Source organism: Salvelinus fontinalis, chromosome 4 (assembly GCF_029448725.1).
Source record: "Salvelinus fontinalis isolate EN_2023a chromosome 4, ASM2944872v1, whole genome shotgun sequence".
In the NCBI taxonomy this organism is placed as follows: domain Eukaryota; kingdom Metazoa; phylum Chordata; class Actinopteri; order Salmoniformes; family Salmonidae; genus Salvelinus; species Salvelinus fontinalis.
Genome location: NC_074668.1, coordinates 74,023,581 through 74,034,516, shown reverse-complemented (window position 1 = coordinate 74,034,516; position 10,936 = coordinate 74,023,581).

The window sequence follows — 10,936 nt, the reverse complement described above, 5'->3', positions numbered from 1 at the left end:
TGGATTAGGACCTGCGCCGCTTCCTGCGTGAGGCAGGGTCGTACTCTGCGAATGTTGTAGAGCATGAACCTACAGGAACGGGTCACCGCCTTGATGTTAGTTGAGAACGACAGGGTGTTGTCCAGGATCACGCCAAGGTTCTTAGCACTCTGGGAGGAGGACACAATGGAGTTGTCAACCGTGATGGCGAGATCATGGAACGGGCAGTCCTTCCCCGGGAGGAAGAGCAGCTCCGTCTTGCCGAGGTTCAGCTTGAGGTGGTGATCCGTCATCCACACTGATATGTCTGCCAGACATGCAGAGATGCGATTCACCACCTGGTTATCAGAGGGGGGAAAGGAGAAGATTAATTGTGTGTCGTCTGCATAGCAATGATAGGAGAGACCATGTGAGGATATGACAGAGCCAAGTGACTTGGTGTATAGCGAGAATAGGAGAGGGCCTAGAACAGAGCCCTGGGGGACACCAGTGGTGAGAGCACGTGGTGCGGAGACAGATTCTCGCCACGCCACCTGGTAGGAGCGACCTGTCAGGTAGGACGCAATCCAAGCGTGGGCCGCGCCGGAGATGCCCAGCTCGGAGAGGGTGGAGAGGAGGATCTGATGGTTCACAGTATCAAAGGCAGCCGATAGGTCTAGAAGGATGAGAGCAGAGGAGAGAGAGTTAGCTTTAGCAGTGCGGAGCGCCTCCGTGACACAGAGAAGAGCAGTCTCAGTTGAATGACTAGTCTTGAAACCTGACTGATTTGGATCAAGAAGGTCATTCTGAGAGAGATAGCAGGAGAGCTGGCCAAGGACGGCACGTTCAAGAGTTTTGGAGAGAAAAGAAAGAAGGGATACTGGTCTGTAGTTGTTGACATCGGAGGGATCGAGTGTAGGTTTTTTCAGAAGGGGTGCAACTCTCGCTCTCTTGAAGACGGAAGGGACGTAGCCAGCGGTCAAGGATGAGTTGATGAGCGAGATGAGGTAAGGGAGAAGGTCTCCGGAAATGGTCTGGAGAAGAGAGGAGGGGATAGGGTCAAGCGGGCAGGTTGTTGGGCGGCCGGCCGTCACAAGACGCGAGATTTCATCTGGAGAGAGAGGGGAGAAAGAGGTCAAAGCACAGGGTAGGGCAGTGTGAGCAGAACCAGCGGTGTCGTTTGACTTAGCAAACGAGGATCGGATGTCGTCGACCTTCTTTTCAAAATGGTTGACGAAGTCATCAGCAGAGAGGGAGGAGGGGGGAGGAAGGGGAGGAGGATTCAGGAGGGAGGAGAAGGTGGCAAAGAGCTTCCTAGGGTTAGAGGCAGATGCTTGGAATTTAGAGTGGTAGAAATTGGCTTTAGCAGCAGAGACAGAAGAGGAGAATGTAGAGAGGAGGGAGTGAAAGGATGCCAGGTCCGCAGGGAGGCGAGTTTTCCTCCATTTCCGCTCGGCTGCCCGGAGCCCTGTTCTGAGAGCTCGCAATGAGTCGTCGAGCCACGGAGCAGGAGGGGAGGACCGAGCCGGCCTGGAGGATAGGGGACATAGAGAGTCAAAGGATGCAGAAAGGGAGGAGAGGAGGGTTGAGGAGGCAGAATCAGGAGATAGGTTGGAGAAGGTTTGAGCAGAGGGAAGAGATGATAGGATGGAAGAGGAGAGAGTAGCGGGGGAGAGAGAGCGAAGGTTGGGCCGGCGCGATACCATCCGAGTAGGGGCAGTGTGGGAAGTGTTGGATGAGAGCGAGAGGGAAAAGGATACAAGGTAGTGGTCGGAGACTTGGAGGGGAGATGCAATGAGATTAGTGGAAGAACAGCATCTAGTAAAGATGAGGTCAAGCGTATTGCCTGCCTTGTGAGTAGGGGGGGAAGGTGAGAGGGTGAGGTCAAAAGAGGAAAGGAGTGGAAAGAAGGAGGCAGAGAGGAATGAGTCAAAGGTAGACATGGGGAGGTTAAAGTCACCCAGAACTGTGAGAGGTGAGCCATCCTCAGGAAAGGAACTTATCAGGGCGTCAAGCTCATTGATGAACTCTCCAAGGGAACCTGGAGGGCGATAAATGATAAGGATGTTAAGCTTGAAAGGGCTGGTAACTGTGACAGCATGGAATTCAAAGGAGGCGATAGACAGATGGGTCAGGGGAGAAAGAGAGAATGTCCACTTGGGAGAGATGAGGATCCCAGTGCCACCACCCCGCTGACCAGAAGCTCTTGGGGTGTGCGAGAACACGTGGGCAGACGAGGAGAGAGCAGTAGGAGTAGCAGTGTTATCAGTGGTAATCCATGTTTCCGTCAGTGCCAAGAAGTCGAGGGACTGGAGGGAAGCATAGGCTGAGATGAACTCTGCCTTGTTGGCCGCAGATCGGCAGTTCCAGAGGCTGCCTGAGACCTGGAACTCCACGTGGGTCGTGCGCGCTGGGACCACCAGGTTAGAGTAGCAGCGGCCACGCGGTGTGAAGCGTTTGTATGGTCTGTGCAGAGAGGAGAGAACAGGGATAGACAGACACATAGTTGACAGGCTACAGAAGAGGCTACGCTAATGCAAATGAGATTGGAATGACAAGTGGACTACACGTCTCGAATGTTCAGAAAGTTAAGCTTACGTTGCAAAAAATCTTATTGACTAAAATGATATAGTACTGCTGGCTGGTGAAATAGGCTAGCTAGCAGTGGCTGCGTTGTTGACTTTGTTTGAAAGTGTAGCTGGCTAGGTAACCTCTAACTGGCTAGGTAACCTCGACAATTACTCTAGACTACACAATTATCTTGGATACAAAGACGGCTATGTAGCCAGCTAAGATCAAACAAATCAAACTGTTGTACTGTAATGAAATGAAATGTTATACTACCTGTGGAGCAAAGCGGAATGCAACTACTCGCTCCAACCCGGAAGTGCGTATCGTAGAGGGAGAGGCAATAGAAGTGTTGTTTCTTGTATTATTGTCTTTTGTGTCTTTAGAGGACTGCTTCACCTTAATGTCCCTTTTCCCTTTTCTTCTGTCCTTATTTTGTCCCACTTTGTCCCTTCTTTGTCCCTTCTTCTCTTCTGCCAACTAGACACTCCTTGTTAGCTAGCTAGCTTCTTCCAGGAATGTCCCTAGCAACTGCCTAGCAACAGGTAAACAACTTAGCTAGCTAAGAAAACGGTATAATTGTATGAAAAAATTGTTACTTTTTCAAAAGCCTTTCTTCTTTGTTTGCTGCTTGTTTGGTCTCCTATTCAGTTTGCAGTTTTCTTTTGATTTTTTTCGATGTACTTTACTCTAAAAAAACATTTAAATTTCAATATTTGTAGGAGCTCATCTTTTCAGCTGCTGCTGCTTAATTTGGAACTCCGGAACAGATGGCAGACTGTATGGTGTCGTGTGGGAGAGCGGTTTGCTGAGCTTAATGTTGTGAACAGAGTGCCCCATGGTGGCGGTGGGGTTATGGTAATGGAAAAAACATAAGCTACGGACAACAAACACAATTGCATGTTATCGATGGCAATTTGAATGCGCAGAGATACTGTGATGAGCTCCTGAGGCCTAATTAATTTCAGTTGATTGATTTCCTTATATGAACTATAACTCAGTAAAATCTTTGAAATTGTTACGTTGCATTTTACATGTTTGTTCAGTCTATAATTTCCTATGTCCAATATCACTTGGTTGAAGGAGTTTATCATTGTTTGGGAATGCTGTTACTACATGTTACTCTCTGCCACATACAATTGAGGCAGAGAGGTTTCGACCCTCATTGCGTGAGGTCTCAGCCAAATGACCCTTGCTCTGACTCCCACAATGCTCCAGGAGTGGGGGTGAGAGCTGTCTGTCGGTTGGATGGTCTACCCATCTGTTACAACTTACGTACGTGTTATATTTTGTAAGCTAATGTTAGACTAATTTTGGCAATGTGGTTGTATGCTAGTATTAGTGTGAGAGATTATACTTTTTTTTTGGCTCACCAAGTGTAATTCATGTGTAACTTGGAGGGCACCAATGAGCTACAAATATTTGCTGAAGAAAAGGTCTGACAAACATTGAAGTATGGACACCCAGCGGAGACTGTGTAATTGCATACGCAGACAGACGTATATGTTAAGTGTTTCACCACATAAGGTCTTTTGTCCAGAACTGTTGCAACACATCCGAGTCACTGCTTCCTTAAGCTCCCTGCGGGCAGCTGCTCCACCTGTGTGTCTAGAGGTGGGTAGGGCTTTTGAACCAGTAGCTTGTCAATGGTGATAGAACCCACAGTATGAACTGATGCTGGAACATTCCACAATTCATTAAACACTTTGAGGTTTCTAAATTCTTTATAGCTACAAGTACGTATAGGAAAAACTCGTAAAAAAACGAACATTTGAAGAATATTGTTACATCTTGGGAGATTAACAAAGCCTTGCATAGTATTATTAATTCATTTACTCAGAGCTAATATAGGCAACGGCATTAACATCTAAAGTGGGAATGAAAAGCTCCACTTGTAAAGTTGATATGCAAAAAAATATTTTTGTGCTTTTTTTCAACTGTCCACATCATTACGTCACACCAAATGTACAGTATGTACTGTAGTTACTACACTTTGCTGAGTTTGGGCTACATGTTGTTTTGGCTGCTTGGTTACAAAAAAGACAGACTAACGCCCAAGTTTGTCTGGCTCTCAGTGACACGCAATGCACTCTAAAAATCTCCTCCCAGAAAGAGATCCCCACTCCCCCCATGGAGTTCTAACCACAGACCTATGGGTTTTAACTGTAAAATGAAAAGCTCTGTTTGCAAAATATCGACACGGTGTGGAGAGAGGGAAACATTGCTGATCAGGGTAAATAAAGTGCTTTCATTTCTCTAAAACAGATACGTATGAAAATACCCTCAAATAAAGTTGACATTCTGTACTGTTGCCTCATATACAACATTTGATCTCACATCCAAAGTGCTGGAGTATAGAGCCAAATTAAACATTTTAGCTTCACTGTACAAATAAATACGAAGGTCAGTGTACATTATGTATATATTTTTGTTTTACAGCAGGATTGATTGAGTCTCTGTAAGACTGTCAAAGCGATTCTCCTTTGCACTGCTCTTGTTCTGATATAACTCATGGCTGAATATATGGCCTACTGACCTACATATCAGGGAGGTCTCCCATCAAATGATTAGTTTCAAATTATAATTCTATCACATCAATGACATCAAATGCAACTTTATTAAATGGACATGTATTCATGAGTGCCGGGTTCCAGATCCTGTTCTTGGAAGTGCTGTAATGCTGACACATTTTGGCAGTGCAACCATTGCAATGGCCAGCCTACATATTTACACTGGTGAGTCTAAGGACTGGTAGTGAATGAAGTGGGAATGACCATTTATTGGCAATTTTGATTTTGATTTTGATCAAGTGATTAACAAACCAAGGGATGATTAGATTGCTACACCATTCAATTAAGAGGTTAGGGCAATGCAGAGTCCAATTTCTCTGGTCTTATCTGGTTAGATGTGCTGACATGTCTTACTGTTGATTACATTTAAATGTTGACATAATTTCAAGATGAATTGAAAGCGGCAATACAGTACATACAGCAAGACAGGCTTTATTAAAGGGGAAATTCAGGATATTACAGCTGTTGTTAGATCGCTCCTCATCCTAATAGTAGCCTGTGGGCCAGGAGAAACCATAATCCACTATCTTAACAGCCACTATAAATGTCAGCTAACTTTAGCCACTGCTAGCAAAACATCTATGGAACTGATGGGAACATGTGTGCAATTGTCAAAATGTCACAGTCAAATAAACTGAAATAATCATCATATTTGGTTTGATGTCACTAAAAGGGGATTTGGCTCACATTGAGGTTCAAACCCAGGATATCTGCCGTGCGGCCCTCCCGATGACAGAGGGTAGTGCGTTTGGCCCAGTACATCACTGGGGCTAAGCTCCCTGCCATCCAGGACCTCTACACCAGGCGGTGTCAGAGGAAGGCCCTAAAAATGGTCAAATAACCCAGCCACCCCAGTCATAAACTGTTCTCTCTACTACCCATGGCAAGCAGTACCGGAGTGCCAAGTCTAGGACAAAAAGAAAAGCTAGCTATTTGCTAGTGCAAGTGGGGACACTTCAGGCTGAGGAGTAAGTTTCACAGGCTTACTGCTGGATGACGGCTCTGGCTGGTCATGGCTGAATGACGGCTCTGGCTGGTCATGGCTGGATGACGGCTCTGGCTGGTCATGGCTCGCTGACGGCTCTGGCTGATCCTGTCTGGCGGAAGGCTCTGGCTGATCCTGTCTGGCGGAAGGCTCTGGCTGATCCTGTCTGGCGGAAGGCTCTGGCTGATCCTGTCTGGCGGAAGGCTCTGGCTGATCCTGTCTGGCGGAAGGCTCTGGCTGATCCTGTCTGGCGGAAGGCTCTGGCTGATCCTGTCTGGCGGAAGGCTCTGGCTGATCCTGTCTGGCGGAAGGCTCTGGCTGATCCTGTCTGGCGGAAGGCTCTGGCTGATCCTGTCTGGCGGACGGCTCTGTAGGCTCATGGCAGACGGGCGGCTTTGCAGGCTCATGGCAGACGGGCGGCTTTGAAGGCTCAGTACCGACGGGCGGCTTTGAAGGCTCAATACAGACGGGCAGTTCATGCGGCGCTTGGCAGACGGACAGTTCAGACGGCGTTGGGCAGACGGACAGTTCAGGCACCGTTGGGCAGACGGACAGTTCAGGCACCGTTGGGCAGACGGGCAGTTCAGGCGCCGCTGGGCAGACGGGCAGTTCAGGCGCCGCTGGGCAGACGGGCAGTTCAGGCGCCGCTGGGCAGACGGGCAGTTCAGGCGCCGCTGGGCAGACGGGCAGTTCAGGCGCCGCTGGGCAGACGGGCAGTTCAGGCGCCGCTGGGCAGACGGGCAGTTCAGGCGCCGCTGGGCAGAGGCTAGTGCGGGGAACAACAGGGCACACTGGACTCTCGATGCGCACTATAGGCCTGGTGCGTGGTACCGGAACTGGAGGTACCGGGCTGAGGGCACGCACCTCAGGGCGAGTGCGGGGAGAAGGAACAGTGCGTACAGGGCTCTGGAGACGCACAGGAGGCTTGATGCGTGGTGCCGGGACTGGAGGAACTGGGCTGGAGACACGCACCACAGGAAGAGTGCGTGGAGGAGGAACAGGGCTCTGGATACGCACTGGAAGCCTGGTGCGTGGTGTAGGCACTGGTGGTACTGGCCTGGAGGGAGGAGGTGGCGCCGGAAATACCGGACCGTGCAGGCGTACTGGCTCCCTTGAGCACTGAGCCTGCCCAACCTTACCTGGTTGTATGCTCCCCGTCGCCCGACCAGTGCGGGGAGGTGGAATAACCCGCACCGGGCTATGTAGTTGAACCGGGGACACCATGCGTAAGGCTGGTGCCATGTAAGCCGGCCCGAGGAGACGTACTGGTGGCCAGATATGTAGGGCCGGCTTCATGACATCCGGCTCAATACTCAATCTAGCCCGGCCTATACGTGGAGCTGGAATGTACCGCACCGGGCTATGCACACGTACAGGAGACACCATGCGCTCTACTGCGTAACACGGTGTCTGCCCGTACTCTCGCTCTCCACGGTAAGTACAGGGAGTGGGCGCAGGTCTCCTACCTGACTTCGCCACTCTCCCTTTAAGCCCCCCCCAATACATTTTTGGGGTTTACTCACAGGCTTTTCGGGTCTCCAGCCACGTCTCCTTGCTGCCTCCTCAAACCACCGCTCCTGGGCTTTAGCTGCCTCCCTCTCTTCAACAGAGCGGCGATATTCCCCTGTCTGAGCCCAGGGTCCTTTACCGTCCAATATTTCCTCCCATGTCCACGAGTCCTGGTTACTTTGTTGCGCTCTCCCACGCCGCTTGGTCCTAGGTTGGTGGGTGATTCTGTAACGGGTGTCTAGCTCTTCCTCCTCCTCGGACGAGGAGAGGAGAGAAGGATCGGAGGACCAAAATGCAGCGGGTTGTGAATACATAATTAATGAATTTATTGAAAGACAAAGACGAACCCGAAAAACACTTGGAGAATTACAAAACAACAAAACGACGTAGACTGACCTAAAACATGAGAACTTACATATAACATGAAGAACGCACGAACGAACAGGTACAGACTACAACTAACGAACGAACAAACCGAAACAGTCCTGTGTGGTGCAACCTACACAGACACGGAAACAATCACCCACAAACAAACAGTGTGAACAGCCAACCTATATATGGTTCTCAATCAGAGGAAAACGTCAAACACCTGTCCCTGATTGAGAACCATATAAGGCTAATTACAAGTGACCTAAACATAGAAACACAAAACATAGAATGCCCACCCCAACTCACGCCCTGACCAACTAAACACATACAAAAATAACATAAAACAGGTCAGGAACGTGACAATAACATGATCATGTTGTACTGACTTGTCTACAACTGGCATAACAAGTGTTGGTGTCCAAAAGGTCATTTTGCTGACAGATTTTGGTTAGTTGAGGCTCTTTAAAATGAGAAATACTCTCTACAGTTTCTTGAAACGCCTTACCTGAAACAGAATGATGGATTATGGAATAATGGGCCCTTCAATAGACCATCCCAGTCAAGGCATTTGACAAACATAACATCGATTTCAATCAAAGTCATGGACAGGACATGACAGATATTTAGAAGGTTATGCCTTGAGGTGCCATGGTGTCACTGTGGATTAGATATACATTTAATTTGTAATTAGATCAATACTTGTATTGACGCTGAATCAACATTGAAAGTCCCACCTAAGAAGGTTAACAACATTCCTGTGAGATAAAAAGTATGCAGTAGAACAGGTAGGGTCAACTTAATAGGGACCCCATTGCCCAAAGGCCATAATACTAGGACTGTTTATTAGTTTTACCCAGCTCCAGGCACTGTATACTTGCTGCCAAGTCATCAAAAAGGAACTCTGAGCTCACAGGAAGTGGGTCATACGTATAACATAATTAGACCAGGCACAGTAAAATAACCATGAAATAATATAATAATTAAGCAATATATATATTTTTTTTATGTAAACATTTCTCAAACATAGTGTTGTAGAGAACTTCTCTTTACTAGCCTATATAGCCAATAAACAGTAAACATATGTTGCTCAACTGTGTGCTCCACCCTGGATAGTTAATCCTGAGTCATTTCTCCCACTCTATTCAACATGTTTTAATATTACACTTACTTTTACATAAAGGTTCCTGTATCAACCTATCTCAATCTAACCTTTAGTTACACTTAACATTAAGCTGTCACCCATAAATCATCACAGTTTGTTTGAGTTATTCAGAGTGCTCATCAACTTGCTCTGTATAATATTACTTCTGTATGCTGAATTGAGTTTACTCTCAACCTCAATCTATTTACCCAGAGCTTGTGTAATAATGGTTCTATACAAAAACCAAGTATAGCTATGACGATAGAGCAGCCAAATACGCAACCCAGAGCTGCTAAAATTATCAAACATTGTTGAAGCCTTTGGGTAAGGTTGAACCGCACACAGCCTCTGGCAAGACCTAGGTGGGGATGGGTGGGGAAGGATGGATAGGCTATTCAGTGAAGGCTTTGTTAGGAAAGAAACCACCTGGGGTGTAGACACAAGGGCATATGCCATAGCCTAGGCAGTGTGAAAGACATTTAAAGGCTGGGTCAATTATCAGTCATAAATCAGTACATTGTAATACAATTTGGGTTAATGAGATTTGAGGTCTGTCTGAATTCCAGATTGACCACTATGAATATCCCATTGTCCAATGTAAAGATAGGTCAAATACGAAAAGTATTAACCTGCAAACATGCAACAGATTCAACCCTATAGCAGATTAATGTAGACATAATCATATGCAGATATGATAATTTCACACATAGGTCGGCTCTGTTAGCAATATATCATAAAATCCCTAGGCAAGTTGGATGATTGACTTAATAAAAAAAGGCAATTCTTCAACAAATGTTGATCAACTGACGGTACAATATTTCATGTCATGTGTTACATTCATCACAGGAAAACCAAGCAGTAGCTAAAGTGAAGGAAACACCAACACAAAGTGTCCTAATAGGGCTTTGGGCCACCATGAGCTGCCAGAACCACTTCAATGCACCTTGGCATAGATTCTACAAGTGTCTGGAACTTTATTGGAGGGATGCAACAACATTCTTCCATGACAAATTCCATAATTTGGTGTTTTGTTGATGGAGGTGGAAAGCACTGTCTCAGGCTCCACTCTAGAATCTCCCACAAGTGTTCAATTGGGTTGAGATCTGTTGACTGATACACACATGACCGTAAGCATGGTGGAATGTTAATTGCTTAATTAACTTAGGAATCACACCTGTTTGGAAGCACCTGCTTTCAATATAATTGTGTCCCTCAATTATTCAAGTGTTTCCCTTATTTTGTCAGTTACCTGTACATTGTTGGTAAAATAAATTAGTGTCAATGTAAAATGAAATATGGATAGGCATTGTCACACTTGCTCCCGCCATGGCACTTCGATGTCGTCGGTTTACTAACCACCGGTCTTGGCAACCCATCATTACACACACCTGGTAACCATCATTATGCACACCTGGACTTCATCACTACCTTGATTACTTCCCCTTTATCTAGCACTCTGTAGCCTCACTCATCAGGCAGTATTGGTTCTGTTTTCTTGTTCAGATGCTGCTTTTGGTTTATATCTCGCCATGTTCGTTATTATTAAACTCACCAACTACACCTGCTTCCAGACTCGCTGCATCTCGGTTACAGAATACTACCTCAGCAAATGGAAGCAGTAGGTAATCAAGACATCTCCCAGATGGTCGGTGAACAGGGACACCTACTTCGCCAACACCACGACCAGATGGTGCCACTGAGGACGGCTATGGATGAGGTCCTCTGCGTTTTTCAACGCCTTGACATTACCCGAGGGGCGTCACCTCCAACTAGCGTAGGATTCTCTACTACGAGTCGAGCCAGTACCCCAGCCTATCCAGTGCCCCCGCCCAGGTC